The 14,921-nt window shown below is 37.4% G+C and overlaps 1 protein-coding gene and 1 long non-coding RNA gene across 4 annotated transcripts in view; one reads left to right on the plus strand and one right to left on the minus strand.

Moving 5' to 3' along the window:
• LOC134648016 (uncharacterized) overlaps positions 1–14,921 on the plus strand; it is a 441,830-nt gene that overhangs the window by 375,913 nt on the left and 50,996 nt on the right. The gene's annotated exons all lie outside the window — the stretch shown is intronic.
• LOC134648003 (uncharacterized) overlaps positions 1–14,921 on the minus strand; it is a 76,085-nt gene that overhangs the window by 56,880 nt on the left and 4,284 nt on the right. Inside the window, exon 3 of one of the 3 annotated variants that reach the window (XM_063502437.1) lies at positions 7,507–7,537. The exons of the other annotated variants lie outside the window; for them this stretch is intronic. The gene's annotated coding sequence lies outside the window, so the exon portion shown is untranslated. Of the gene's footprint in view, positions 1–7,506; positions 7,538–14,921 lie in introns of those variants that run through there. 3 annotated transcript variants of the gene reach the window in all.

A 14,921-nucleotide genomic window follows, 5' to 3' on the forward strand; every position in this document is an offset into this window, starting at 1 on the left:
TTGTAAGTTTTTTATGACCGAGAATATCCCACACTGAGAGAAAAGTTTACTATTGTGGTTAATAGTATTTGTTTCGATCATGTTTAATTTATCTGCCTGAGGAACTGCTATATTCGCAGAATAGCAGCATGATATTGGAAACAAACAGCAAATAATGTTCTACACAGTTAATGGACACTTCTAGTTTTTTGACAGTAAGTGTACAAGTTATTGAAGAATAACATACTTATTTTTCTCGCAATTATTAAATCAATTTCCAGCATAAAAAGTCAATGAAGTATGCTGTATTTCCAGGCTTCCACAGAGGCCAAGTCAAACTTTGTTTAAGATGTCAAAAAGATATCATTTTGTTATCATTCGCCCAACCGTCTCGCTCGCACCAATACATATTTCATCTAGTACGAGTGAAATGCACGCGCGAATGATATAAAATGACATCTTTTATAACAAAGTTCGAATTAGCATCAAGGTATATTAGGAAAATATACCTTATGACTTATGGCATTGCGTTAAGGTTTAATAATTCAATGCATAAAGTGTCTGTGTTTATGTGAAAAATGATAGGTGTCAATTTTTATATCTATTCACAAAACGTTTAGAATACAGGATGCACAGTCAGATATAAATAGACCCTTGAAGTCTTACAACTATCTATGATACTGGATCTCAAGCTTATTTGGTTAGTAAGTACCGTCCACCAAGTTATACTTCGAATAGCCACCCGGACAAATTCCAAAGCTAATTTCGAATTTTAAAATTTGACAATTCACGAGAAGAGTAACGTAACGTCAAAGGATATGTTTGTCCTTTTCAACGATCCTGTCATCCGATGCTTGAGTAGAGTGAAACTAAAAGAAGCAAATGTCAGCAATTCGTAACGCTTAGTTTTTGTTAGCGTTAGCGCATCGCGACATGAGAACTAGTATGAGCCTGGCCCTCGATTACGTATAATTGCAAGGAAACTTGGGATCAAGTTATCTTAGTCAATTTAGAGCAGTTGGAATTCAACTCATTGTGAAATTTTTGAACGTTTTCAAATAATTTGTTGGATTAAGTAGTAAAAGTGTTACAGTGTGTTATATATTTGTGATCTACTTACAAGGCCCTTTCATTTGGTACCCCACATGGTATGTTTAAAAGAAAAATGGTAAAAACTTTGCGTCATAGCAACTACCCTCACCACTTTCGCACTTGTCATCTCATATATTTGTGTTCAGGATATTATACTGAATGCACTGATACCAAATATACTCATATCCGAGACGACATGAGCGTAAATTTTTCTAGAAGACTTTTCGAGAAAAGGCCAGGCTACAATATCTTTACAGGTTGATTGATACTGAGTGTATTAACACCATGTTCACCCATATCCAAGACGATATGAACGAAAAGTAACCTAAAGCCACCCTACCAACATTTTCGTAACAATGAGAGATTATTTCTTGGAAATAATGTTGTAATATAAACTCCTTGTAGAGCACCTACCTGCGAAGAGATCGTGCTGTCAAAGTTGTTAATGATTTAATATAATATTGTTAATTAACTAAAGTTTTATTAATGCATCATTTCATTTTATACACCGCGGGATTTAATAACCCGAAAGATTTAAATCACGTATTTTTGACGACAGTACGAGTAAATAATGTTATATCAACATGGGTCCAATTATATATTTTAATTAAACTACTATTTCAGTACAAATTAAATCATATTAATTTATCGCTTCTTTGTGAACAAACCTTTATTCAGAGAGTGAGCGAGTTTAATTAATCTCAAGTAGAGAAACAGAGAGCGAGCATGACATTTCATGAATCACTCCGATATCATACGATGCACGGCGAATGCAGTGACATGTGTTCCATGACAAGAAGTGTCAAGTTATGTCTAGGATCATGTTTACGTTGAAATTATTTCAATTGATTGGCACCTCAAAATACCACAAATTGTATCAAAACTTTATTAATTACTACAACAGTAGGTATAGTGCAGTTATTATTGTTGAAACTTTGCGATAAAATCTTTTCCTTTGAGTGAGGTAACCAAAGCCATTAACCATGATTATATCCGAAAGAAATCATGCCTCTTATTGTTTTAACTCATACTACAGCTGGAAAGGGATGATTACTTGAATGACCTTTTGTTAAAATATCGATCATGCTTATCAGTACGTATTTTAAATTCTCGATGTGTTGATTTATACTGAGTAAAGTAAAATAAACAACTATGTTAAACAATTACGCTTTTTTATTAATTTAATGAATTAGGTTTTCGAAGTGTGTACCACCGTTTTCAGCACAAAGATTTAATTTTAAACGGATTTCATTATTTAGGTTTACAAAAGTGTTCTTTATTTCTTCGGAAGCCGTTCGAATTTTTATTAATAATTCTTCTCCAGAGTTCACTGGTGTTGAGTATTCCTTCCTTATCTTTCAGAGTTCCCCATAGAAAAAACCAATGGCGTTAAGTCGGGTGACCGGGCGGGCCAGGTTAGGACGTTGCTTCCACGGCCAATCCACCTCTCAGGGTATTGTTCGTCTAGCCAATTTACGAACTTCTAGGCTGAAGTGCGTCCGTCGTGCCGGAAGCACATAGTTCTTCGGGTTTCCAAATCCGTACACAAAGTGAATATCAGCTAAATGAATTTTATTTATTACAGTCAATCAAATTTAAAGATGTTATTTTTTTTTTTTTGTTAGAATGGCTGGATGAGATGTTATCTTGCGCATATCTTGTGTGACATATGAAATATGTCATTTTATTGACATCAATTTCGTCATTTTCGTCAAACTATCAGCCAGTTATCGTAAAGGTAAATAGTTTGTACTCTCGTGATTGAGAACAGAACAAAAATTCGGTAGTGAAACCTTTTTGTAGGATCTCAAACTTAATTAAGTGAAACTGGCTAATAACCATGTAGTTAGTGCGTCTGCGTGTAAAATTAGTTGGTGGCTACGTCACGCATAAGGGTGTGTTAGAATTGAGATTTTTTTACTTGTGATTTGTTTTAAATAATTAATATCTCTTAAATTAAGGGTTTTTGGACTATGTGTTATATAACTTTATATACTCTAATTAGGCTCTAAAATCGTTGGTTTAAATCTTTCGGGTTATTAAATCCCGCGGTGTATATAACCCTATTACCCTTTGAATGACCTTTTTCACGTTTTCTACAGCAATGCAGTCGACTGCAGCAATTTTGAAGCGCAACATTGCTACCGACTGCATTACTGTGGTAAATGTCAAAATCGAAGTTCCTGTCTAGATTTTGGCGTCCATTAAAAATAAATAATCAAAGGAGGTCATCGATCAAATGGGCCGGAGGACAAGCCATCGTTAACTGGTAGAGAATTCCTTATGGCATTAAGTCCGCCTCTTGTACTATAAGGTTTTTCTTTTGTGCAATAAAGATTAACCACTTTATTCATAAACTTTACGGGCCTGATTTAGTTTAATTATGTTTATCCCTTACTTACAAATACATAAGTTAAAGTGACAGATAAGGACAAACGATTATTACTATTATTAGCTAATTGAGGTTTGTAGCGCGTTTATGAATAACGGGGGTTAAAGAAATAAAATAAATACAGATGATGACAGTAATTATATACGCATTTTATTACGGAAAAAGATTTAATATTGGGTGTAAATGAAACGGGAATTGGAAATATAAAATAAAATGATATTATATTATTCATTTCCGTAAGTCAAACCATCATCTTTATTAGCATTGACATAACGCTCAACTTCGCACAAACCGTATGGTTTTTCACTAAGGAGTGATATATTCTCTTTACGCTAAACTTTATGGTGGGTAGACAAGTCTGTATACTTCTTTGGAACTAACTGCCACAGTCTGTCATAGCCATGTCATAGCCTCATAGCTGACATATGTGACGTATAGGAGATACCGCAATGCATGCATGCATTGCGCGTTTTATAGGAGCTTGGCCTGAGGTGTGTTAAGTAAGCGCGCAACGCATACCGATGAAACTGGGTAAGATAGTCATGGGAGAATTAACGGTCGACCGGATCGCGAACTCTCGGCTGTTGAAGCGGAACAATCGTCTGCCGCGAACATTGAAGTGAGACGGAGATATGGAAGTCGATAAAACGTTCTCTACAGTGAATCAGTACCCGCCATTTAGGGTAATTTAAATAGCTTGGATGATTTAATAATGGTTTTATTCCATACAATATTACATATACGTGGGAGATTTTTTGTTGTTACACTAACATGAGAAAGAGATTTGAGAAAGTGAAAAACAAACCCACTGTCCATTTTCTCGAAGCAACGAAAACATTTTCAAAACAAAAATGGTTAATAGTAATTAAATGGATTAATTTACGTGAGAGATTTTTTTGTAGGATATAGTAAATATACAGAGCTTAATTAACATGTAATTGTTATGTACACATAGTTGTTATTTTTATATAAAAAAATATTTTTAATAAAGAAAATTATTGGGAGCTGGTTTTGGTGTCAAGCTGGGAGAAAATATAAATACATAATGAGTATATGTTTGAGAACTGCATATTAAAAAATCTCGAGTGTCGGATTCATGTTTTGATATATTTTTTCTATTTTAATAATAGTTTGGATTTATTAAAACCATGTGACATATTTTGTGGAGATTTTTTTTTAAATATAGTATTTGCAACATAGGTTATCACATCTCAAAAAATCTCTAGTGTGAGAATTCATGTAGAGCTCTCATACATTATGAACTGTGCTGACCCGCCTATTAAGGAAGAAATCTTGACGCTGAAGCGTTGTACTGTTAAACACACCCAAACGTATTAAGTATACCTATATGAAGGTATATAACTTATCTAGCATAGGACGGGGTAGGCCCAAGTGGATAGTTATAAACGATGCGGACAGCACAGACATTTGACACGAGAACAAAACGACTTGAGAGGGCTCAGAAGACGTCACAGGATTCGTGCTGCGTCCACTCCGCAAGACTGCGTGGTCACAAGAGTAATCCTTATTTATGGCAAGACGCCTTGCGACGCCTCCGCCGGACCAACTATTTGTCAGGCATTTGCGACTCGCACAGCATCAATCTGGGATGTTGGCTTAGCGATCTCGGCGACGCTTCACGACCCGCACAGCTGCCCATCCGTCTCAGCACTATCGACATTTGTTGTTACGGTTACAATCATAACTACTGACCGCGTTTATAAAGGGCGTGACGTAACTTAATCTATTATCTACCTGGGTCATAAATTCCAAACGGACGTAAAGTGGCCAACAAAAGTGAAACTGAGTCACCCTCAGAGCAGTAATTCAACAGGAGCACGGCCGGACAAACAGCCCCGGGCCGCAGCCTACTCGTTAGGCGATCACTCTAAATTACGCGCAATATACGCGGGCCATCTCTCATTATTACGACTCTATTTTGGCAAGTCACAACAGCGGGCGTGGTGGTCATTGCGGGCGGTCACCGCTCACCATTATCCCTGTATCACCCGCTGCAACTTTTTTCCACAACACTGACCAGTACCCCTATGCGGGGTGCCGTATGAGATAAAATCGTAAATTATAGCCCAATTCCATGGCTGTTAAGACTTGACAGATGAAAAGGCTTATGATGCGGAGACTGTCGGGGCTGAATCGTTAACATTTGAAATAAAATGGGGGTACTTCACTATAAAGACATTTAGTGATGATTAACGTCCACTTACTTTGTTTATGGTGTGGTGGCGAGTACAAGGCATTTCAAACATTTTTTATATGCGAACATTTGAAATTTAACAAAAGACGGATCTGAAATGATATCGTAAAATAAATTTTCTATATTTTGGGCGTCCACTTTTATAGAACCAGGGTAACATAATCATGGAATGTTTATCGCCCCAATTTAACATCGTTAAAATGTTCTCACTAACGCTTTCCCCGTCGCATCGTAAAGGAGCCCAGGGTGTGCTAAGTAGGTGTAGTGTAACCTAATGCGAAGATTTAGCACTGGCACTAGTTTTTATGAATGTGACTCCCATCTAGCCTTCATATCCCCAGGATTTTTATTTAAAATGTACATTTTCTCTATTATGGAACTCTGTTTTTTTACATGCCATCATATTAGAAATGCCACTGCACCCTTAACCATACTTTGAAAGGGTAAAGATCAAAAACGAATTTTACACCTTACTTAAGAAGTAAGTGACGCGATCTGCTAGAAGCCTAAAGATTGACAGTTATTTGCTTGTAAAGATCGGATTTGTGCTAAAGAGTTTACGTATACTAGTAGAAAAAACGGCGTGGGTGTACTGCCGTAACAAGCCACATTGTGGCATTGATGATGCTAAGATATATTATATTACACAACACTTATGGCATCCACGTGGCGCCAACACGAACAATGCGCCATTACGCGCAGAGCAACCCAGGCTGTGGACAGTCCGTCCAGGTATAGAATACTCCACATCCATCCAGGTATAGAATACTCCACAACCAGGTAGAGCTAGGTAATGGATCTTACCATCAGGGATTTATCCCGAAATATGTCATTTTGGTCTTTTGTAAGTACAGCCAAGGGCCAAATATCGATACGGATAAACACCCAAAAATAACCACCTACCTTAATGTATTTTATGATTTCAACATAATTAACAAATTTAACTGTTTTTTTTTTAGTCATGGATCCATTTCGTTTAAAAGAGACAGAACATCAAACTCAAGCAGTTCTTAATGGTATAATGCTGCCACTGCCTGCCAATGCTTAAAACTTGATGTAAAATACTTATAGGTATAAAAAGGATAAGTATGTGGTATTCGTCACGTTATTGGTGCTACGTCCATTATCAGGGGTGTATTTTATAGCACTTCGTCCGAGTAGATAACATACATACCTCCATACATATACATTTAGCAGATTCATATAGCAGAAATATTTATAAAATAGATTATAATAGGACAAGCCATAAAAATGCCAATAGCCACGCAACTCAATGTAAAATTTATTTTCAACCTGAACATACTTTGCCATTCATGCATCTTTTTCTCAATTTACTTTATGACTTAGACTTGACTTAGAATTTACTAAAGTTTATGAAGGATTTCTAATAACAATATAACAGTTTGTAATATTTCCCTAATCTTTGATCCCTCTGAATCCCACACCTTCTCTGTACTCAGAGATAAACAATCAAACAAAGCAGTAATAGACTGTCGCATCGATGTCCTATGCTACACTACAGGCAATCATGGCACTGCAAATCAATGACTTTGAACTTTATTGTACACGGATAAAGTTCATGGAAACTGTCACAGTAACTCGCGCCGTTCAGCTATGTGGGTTTAGCGTCATGTTCAAAACGCGATTATTAAATTAAAGCACAAGGACCGTTGAACGCGGGACCCCCGCCGCTCGAGGGCCATTCTCTGCACCCACAAATATGCTCCATTCGACCACTAACACAGATTTGTGCCGGGATAATATCAATGTGATACGTCGTGTTTGTGTTTGGACACGAATGATGGAACGGTTAGCGACAAGAAATGTCAATGAGGGTGAAGTGGCGTTTAGAGATATTTCTGAAAATAGATGACGCTTCGCTCTCGTAATTTGAATTAAATATTGGTCTATTAAAACACAATGTAGGTACATTTTGGGCTTAACACACAACATACACACAGCACAGCGTAATCAGACGTCGTATTTGTCATGTAGGTCGTATTGCCCATAAAGAACGAAGGCAGGGAATTAATTACCATATGCACTAACTGAAAAGATGTACCTAGTAATAGACGGCACACTTTATATAACAGAATATTTAGGTAATTACGTGTGATAGACGACTTGCACCGAAACCATACGACAACGATTGGTAGAAGAAAGAAGTTGACAGTATGGTCAAGCATTTGCACTGCATATACATATAAGTATAGCTAGAGGTACTTGTCGTTTTATTATTATCACAGTTATTACATACTCGTAACTACATATAAGTTGAAAAGACCACCAAAAATAGGAAAGTGTTAGAAGAAAACGGATTTACAAAATCCTCTTAGAATACCATGTCATTGGTATCCATTACACGGAATACCTACAATGGAAAGCATCCAATTCATGGTTATAAATACAAATAAACAATCGTGTCTTTACGAGCTATGACAAATCCGAATTACAATCATAACCTTTATCCAGCGCATTCTCGGCGCATTCGGGGCAATAACATAACTCATGTCCAATTTATGTTAATACAATAAATACTGACATAAATAATTCGGAACGAAAGTCTAGAAGACAATTCAAATTTATGTTTGAAAAGAACTTACTGTCTTAAGTACCGCCAACAAACTCAAATTGAATGATTTGTGTAAATAACGATACTCAAAGAATGTGTACTTGACAAAGGTACCTACAGCTATAGGAGAATCATAAATATATTATACCTATGGGATGACGGACTTTCAGTGTAGTGATCTAAAGTCACTAAAAAAGAAACAAAAAATATATAAACTATATTATTTATAATTATTTCTTATCTATCACGTTTTGTTCCATAAAGGGAAAATCTTAAGATACGTATTGCCAAGACGCGTTCATTAACTTCAATGCCTACAGGGAAAAAAATATACATTCCTCGATTGTTATTTCAATTTACATATCTCCAGGCATTCGGTTACAAGTTTACAACACAAGTGTTCACGCGAACGAACTTCAACCGCAATAATACTTCATAGCAAATAATTGTTTTGAAGTACTGTCATTAAAAAGAAAGAGCGACAAACCGACAGATGCTCGCGGCCATCTTGCGGCCGACGTGGCATTGTCTGTCAGCTTCGTGACTTTGTGGTCACAATGTCTCCATTTAAAATCAAATTTTAGTATTTCCAAAATTACAAGAAATACCAGCCAAAAGGTGCAAGCGTCGTACATGTGGGCAACGGCGTAATTTGTAGATATTCGTTGCGGTCTGCTACAAATAACTGCGTTTAAATATGGTACGAAAGCATGTATTGCATACTTAGACGCATTGGCATATTTATCAGGGTTTCGTAACTACTAAAGGGGCCCACTGATTAACAGTCCGCCGGACGATATCGGCCTGTCAGAACAAAAAGTTGACAGTTCCGAACAACTGACAGGCCGATATCGTCCGGCGGACTGGTAATCAGTGGGCCCCTTTTGGAATCCGTAGTTAACAAGGAAATTTAACCGTTTTATTTAGTTATATTTTTGCCAGTCCATTGATTGTAGCTTTTTCAGGGTACCTCGTCTAGTAACACCACTCTGGGGATGCCTTTTTTTCCTTCAATCCCCATGTGGTCCGTAGAAAACGTAGTCTTCACAAGATGCCGTGTTTTAACTGTGGTTTTAACCTACTGAAATAGTCGCTGAATGGAACCACACTTCGACCGTTATCCAATATTTAATATGCTCTAAGGCCGGTTTTTGTTATTCCCTTCACTCCAAAAGTATACTATTACTACTATGCTGACCTGAATTCTTAGCAGATTTCGCCACGTAAAATTTTGAGATGTGCTGTGCCATATTGCCAAAAAGTTGATTTTTTTTTTTCGAAAATTACTGGAAATTTATGCAAGAAATAGAAAAGGTGTGTATAATTCGAAACATTTTCATCGGTCCACCATGCCCAAAATATCGACAAAAGCTGCCTTTTTAAGCGGTAAATCACAGGATTCCACTTTACTCATAAAAGTACCATCTTTAAAAAGTACTTACTCATCATACGGTTGGTTAAATAATAAATAAGTAAGGTCAATGTGGATAAGAACGTCTGTCAGGTAAGGCCATCTACAAGCTCTTTCGTCGCTTCTAATTCTTGCGCTTGTAAATTCTTGTACTCGACTTACACAAGGTCGGTAGAGCAGAAGAAGAGCATTGAGCTTACGTACCTTTAGCGTCCTTTTTAACGAAACTAACACATACGTTAAAATAATAAAAATACATGTTATTTCCCCTAATTTACGCCCAGCACAGATATACCGAAACACTTAACTGCGATGATAAAAACATTACATACGCATGCGAGACAAGAGCTGCGGACCGTGAAATTGCCATCTGCGTCGCGAACACTGGTAAAGGCACGCGTAAGTAGGTACGCACGTTACCACCGATTCCCGCCCTCATTAGAGTTCCAGATAAAACACAGTATAACGGCACAATACCCACAATATTCTTGTCGATAGAAAAATATTAAATTCTATCAATCCAACTATAGTTCGTTTTTTTAGCATTAGAAAAGACTACGCGATCTTGAAGTGTCTCTTAATTGAAAAACGCTTTTTAAAAATCAGTAACTATTACTTATGAAAGCAAAATAATGCAAATAATCGTATATGATTCATAATTGTTACATATTTGCCGTGACTTATTTTTCAAAAGTGTTTTTCAATAAAAAGACACGTCAAGATCGGGTAGTCTTTTCTAATGCTAAAAAAACGAACTATAGGTAGGTACAAGGAATATAAAGCACAGCTACACAAGTTTGTTCGTTTTTAAGCCTTACTGCGGAAGTACTTACCCAGAGGTAGGTAGGTAGGTGCGTAATGAAATCCGGAAAACCACAACTATAAACAAACATCGGTCTTTATATAGGTAAGTATACATATTTATTGCTGACCGTACCCCATATCTTTTACACAACTATCAATCATCAGGTCTTGCTAAAGTTTATCTTTCAGCTCAATCCGCATACCGCGCAGTAGCAGTATTTAGATTTAATTTCAAAGAATAAGATTTTAATCAAATAAATATAGAACACAAACGGAATTATCTACTGTAATCGTACTTACATATTATGTAAGTACAATTACAGTAGGTAACCTTTTCAAAATTCCCGTGGATGCACTATAATAATAATAATATAATTTCTTTATTCAGATGACTTATGATCCATTGCTGTTAGGTACAAAGTGACTTAAAATCTATTGTTAATATTTAAAACACTACATAAGTTATAAATAAATGAAATTAAAATTTACAGTAAATTAAATTAATAAAAATTAGCAAAATCACAATAAATAAATAAAATCACATAAAATCGATAAAATTAAAATGTACACAATTAACTACCCATGATCATTAACTTATTAATATGTCTGTGCATGGGAGAATCAGGCTTTCCTGCAAACACCTTTAGGATGCCGTTAGAGCTGCCCCGGATCCTACTGACTAGCGAGGCCGTTCTTTTGCGCACGATGGCGTGAAACCCATCTGTGCGTGCCTCCGCAAACATTTTAGAAGCGCTACAGAAGCGGGGCAGCTTCAACAACGCCCGAAAGCCGTTATTATATTGAACCCTCAGGGCACTGAGCGCCTTCTGAGTGCAGTTGAACCACAGGCTGCTCGTATAGAAACTCTGACAGAACGCTTTAAATAGAGTGATCTTGACTTGATCCGAGCAACGAGCAAACCTGCCGGCCAACATATTACTCCTCACCGCCAGTGCCCTGCGTTCTCTATCAATATCTAAATGATCTTTAAGGTCGTCGGTTAGATAATGCCCAAGATATTTGAAGTTATAAACTCTCTGTAACTCTCTGTAACCGTTGAGATAAATGACCGGCACATTAAGAGGCGGCATTTCCGGTCTTTTACCGGCGGCTTTAAAGATCATGTATTCACTTTTTTTTACATTGTATTGTAATCCGTGTCTGCTCGCGTAGGACTCGCAAATACTTAGGAGCCTTCTCAGTGCCTTCACCGATGATGGGCTCAACAACACCATGTCATCTGCGTAGCTGATGTTGTTTACACAGACACCGTCCACGTGACACCCCACATGCGTGTTGCTGAGCTCAGATATAAGTCCGTCCACATACAAGTTAAAGAGCTTTGGCGAAGACAACCCTCCCTGTCTTACGCCACACAAAACAACAAAATAAATGAAACTGAAACTGAAACTAAACCGTACGAGTCTGAACGTGCACCAGCCCATCGCACACAATTGCGCTGATTAGCGTACCAATACTGAAATATGCTGGTCAATTCCGTAGGTATGTTCCTATCCCTCATCTTCTGCCATAAGACGTCGTAGGAAACTAAGTCGAAGGCTTTAGAGAGGTCCAGGAAACATGCGTAGACGGTAGTGCTACCGTCAGTGTAATACCGGATGGCATGTTTAAGGCTCAAAATGGCAGTTTCAGTCGAGAGGCCAGGTCTAAATCCAAATTGTCCGTCCTGAAACTGTAAGTAGTGGTCAAGTTGGGCGTTAAGCATGCCATCCAATACTTTGGCGAGTACATTTGCGAGAGAGATTGGTCTATACTTAGTTGGTTTTGTCAGCGATGTCTCCAGTCTTATTTTTCACTATTGGTACAACAATGGTATTCATTAATTCATCTGGTAAGTAGGCATGTCTTAGACAAAGTGAACAGAACATAGACAAAACTCTCGGCAAATGAATCCCGGCATATTTTAAGTGTTCGATACTGAGGCAGTCACTACCAGGGGACTTGCCTCTATTCATGTCTCTAATAGCGTTTGCTACTTGTTTGGCCGTGATATGAATTATCGCCCTATCATGACTAGTCTCAGCATCGATCACCTGTTGCGAAGGACCTAAAGGTGATTTCACCGTGAAATGCTTCCTAAATACTTCCGCAATTTCCTTGGGTTCACTTTGCCCTGCAACGCTCACGGGTAGGCTAGGCTTGATATTAAGCTTGTTTGTAGCTTTCCAAAATTTAGTGAAGTTTTTAGTTTCCCTATGCGTCGCAATGATATCCATCTTAATTTGTTCTTGGTGTTTTATGCACCAGTTCAGTTTACTTTTAAATACTTTACGAGATTCACACATTTCATCATATATTTTTCCTGTACTAGGTTTATTACAATTAAGCCACATTTTGTATTTAAGTCTCGCCTCCCCGTGCGCACTACGAACATGTTTATTCCAGCCGCAGACACGTTTATCTCTTTTGGAACAGGTCTATGTTGTCAGAACTATGTTGACGACAATTTTCTGTATAAAATATAATTATGTATGTTTTATATCCGTGTATTAAATATAATCACAATAACTTAACAATATTTTCGTAGCAGGAGCCTGATTATGCCAACTTAAAGCCAGTCCAGACGGGTTGATCAAATCGGTCGAATCAGAAAAGTAATTGGCGACAATCTCCAATTGAATCACCAATATTAGATTTATGGTGATATTTGAGCGCTCTAAATGAAAAAAAAGCGGCCAAGTGCGAGTCGGACTCGCCCATTAAGGGTTCCGTATTTAGGGGATTTATGACGTATTAAAAAAAACTATACTTACTAGATCTCGTTCAAACCAATTTTCGGTGGAAGTTTGCATGGTAATGTACATCATACTTATATATTTTTTTAGTTTTATCATTCTCTTATTTTAGAAGTTACAGGGGGGGGGACGACACACAATTTACCACTTTGGAAGTATCTCTCGCGCAAACTATTCAGTTTAGAAAAAAATGATATTATAACCTTAATATCATTTTTGAAGACCTATCCATAGACAGATACCCCACACGTATGGGTTTCAGTTCTAAGTATGGGGAACCCCCAAATTTTTTTTTTTCTATTTTTGTGCGAAAATCTTAATGCGGTTCACAGAATACATCTACTTACCAAGTTTCAACAGTATAGTTCTTATAGTTTCGGAAAAAAGTGGCTGTGACATACGGACGGACGGACAGACAGACAGACAGACAGACATGACGAATCCATAAGGGTTCCGTTTTTTGCCATTTGGCTACGGAACCCTAAAAATGCCCAGAATAAACGCGAATACTAGCGTCACAAATTGGTATTCTTGCGTCCGCACCTCCATTTTATCGGTAATATCGGCTATAATCGGCGAGCCAAATAAGCGTTTGCGTCCGCACCACCCGATTTGATCAGACAATTTAATCAGATTGGCGAAAAACTGTTCCCGTCTGGTCTGGCCTTTATTGTTCAATTTCACCAGACACAGCCATAAAGACTGAAGTAAAGCTTCAAGGAGTTTATTAATCAAGTAAAACTGGGCTTAGTGGCATTTTTCTCCAAGGATGTCGTGTTCATTATTTCTCTAGAAGGCGGGCGGCATGATGAGAAATTAATCCGGGGGTGGGCAGGTGGCCGACCGTCGCCGCAGGTGCTGTGTGGGCCAATTTGCGACAACCAGTGTCGCCCAAGCCTATGTACACTGTATAATCCAACCAGATACGTCTTCAACTAATACCGCGGCGCCTTAAGATTTTTTATCGCCGAGTTCCCGGGGCTTCAGGCTCGCTTTAGAGTTTTTCATTTTTTCCTACGTGGATGGAACGTTTAAGCAAATTTGTATGACAGCACTTTACGCGTATTTAATACGATTAGAATGCAGCGTCTAGTCTATACACGGTGTTTTATTGAATTCCGTTAAGAGGAAAGGAAACAATCGAGCAAAACGAACGATAGTACATAGCTATGATTAAAATACATCAATTTATGTAAAAATATTTTCAATAATGTTAATATCCAGAAAGGAAAATGGGAACTACGTTTGTATGAAAAGGCGGTTTCGGAGCGGTCGTCCCCTTTCGTCTTAACTTCGGGATATGTCTAATTAGTACATTTAAAGAAACTGAATGGCATTTATATTTATAATTTATCTTTTTTTTATTTTCCATAAAAAGTGCTGCATATCGAAATATGGCCATAGCGTTATTGTAACACGGGCATGAAAACAAGGTATTTATTAAATAAATAAGTTAACAGGTAAATGTACATTAATAAAGAAATAAACTAACTTAACTTTATTACACGGGCATTATATTGAACTTAACCAAACAATTGAAAACTATGACATATTGGTCCGAGATAGTACTTTTTGCGTTTAGTAGCAAATGTAGAACTCTAAACTCGTACTAAACACTAAGCACTCGTACTAAATGCTCGTAGGGGTCTTATCAGGTTTTTTTTAATTGATTATCTCAAAATTGAGTTAATTGGAATACC

This window comes from Cydia amplana, chromosome 5, assembly GCF_948474715.1.
Source record: "Cydia amplana chromosome 5, ilCydAmpl1.1, whole genome shotgun sequence".
NCBI classification, from domain to species: domain Eukaryota; kingdom Metazoa; phylum Arthropoda; class Insecta; order Lepidoptera; family Tortricidae; genus Cydia; species Cydia amplana.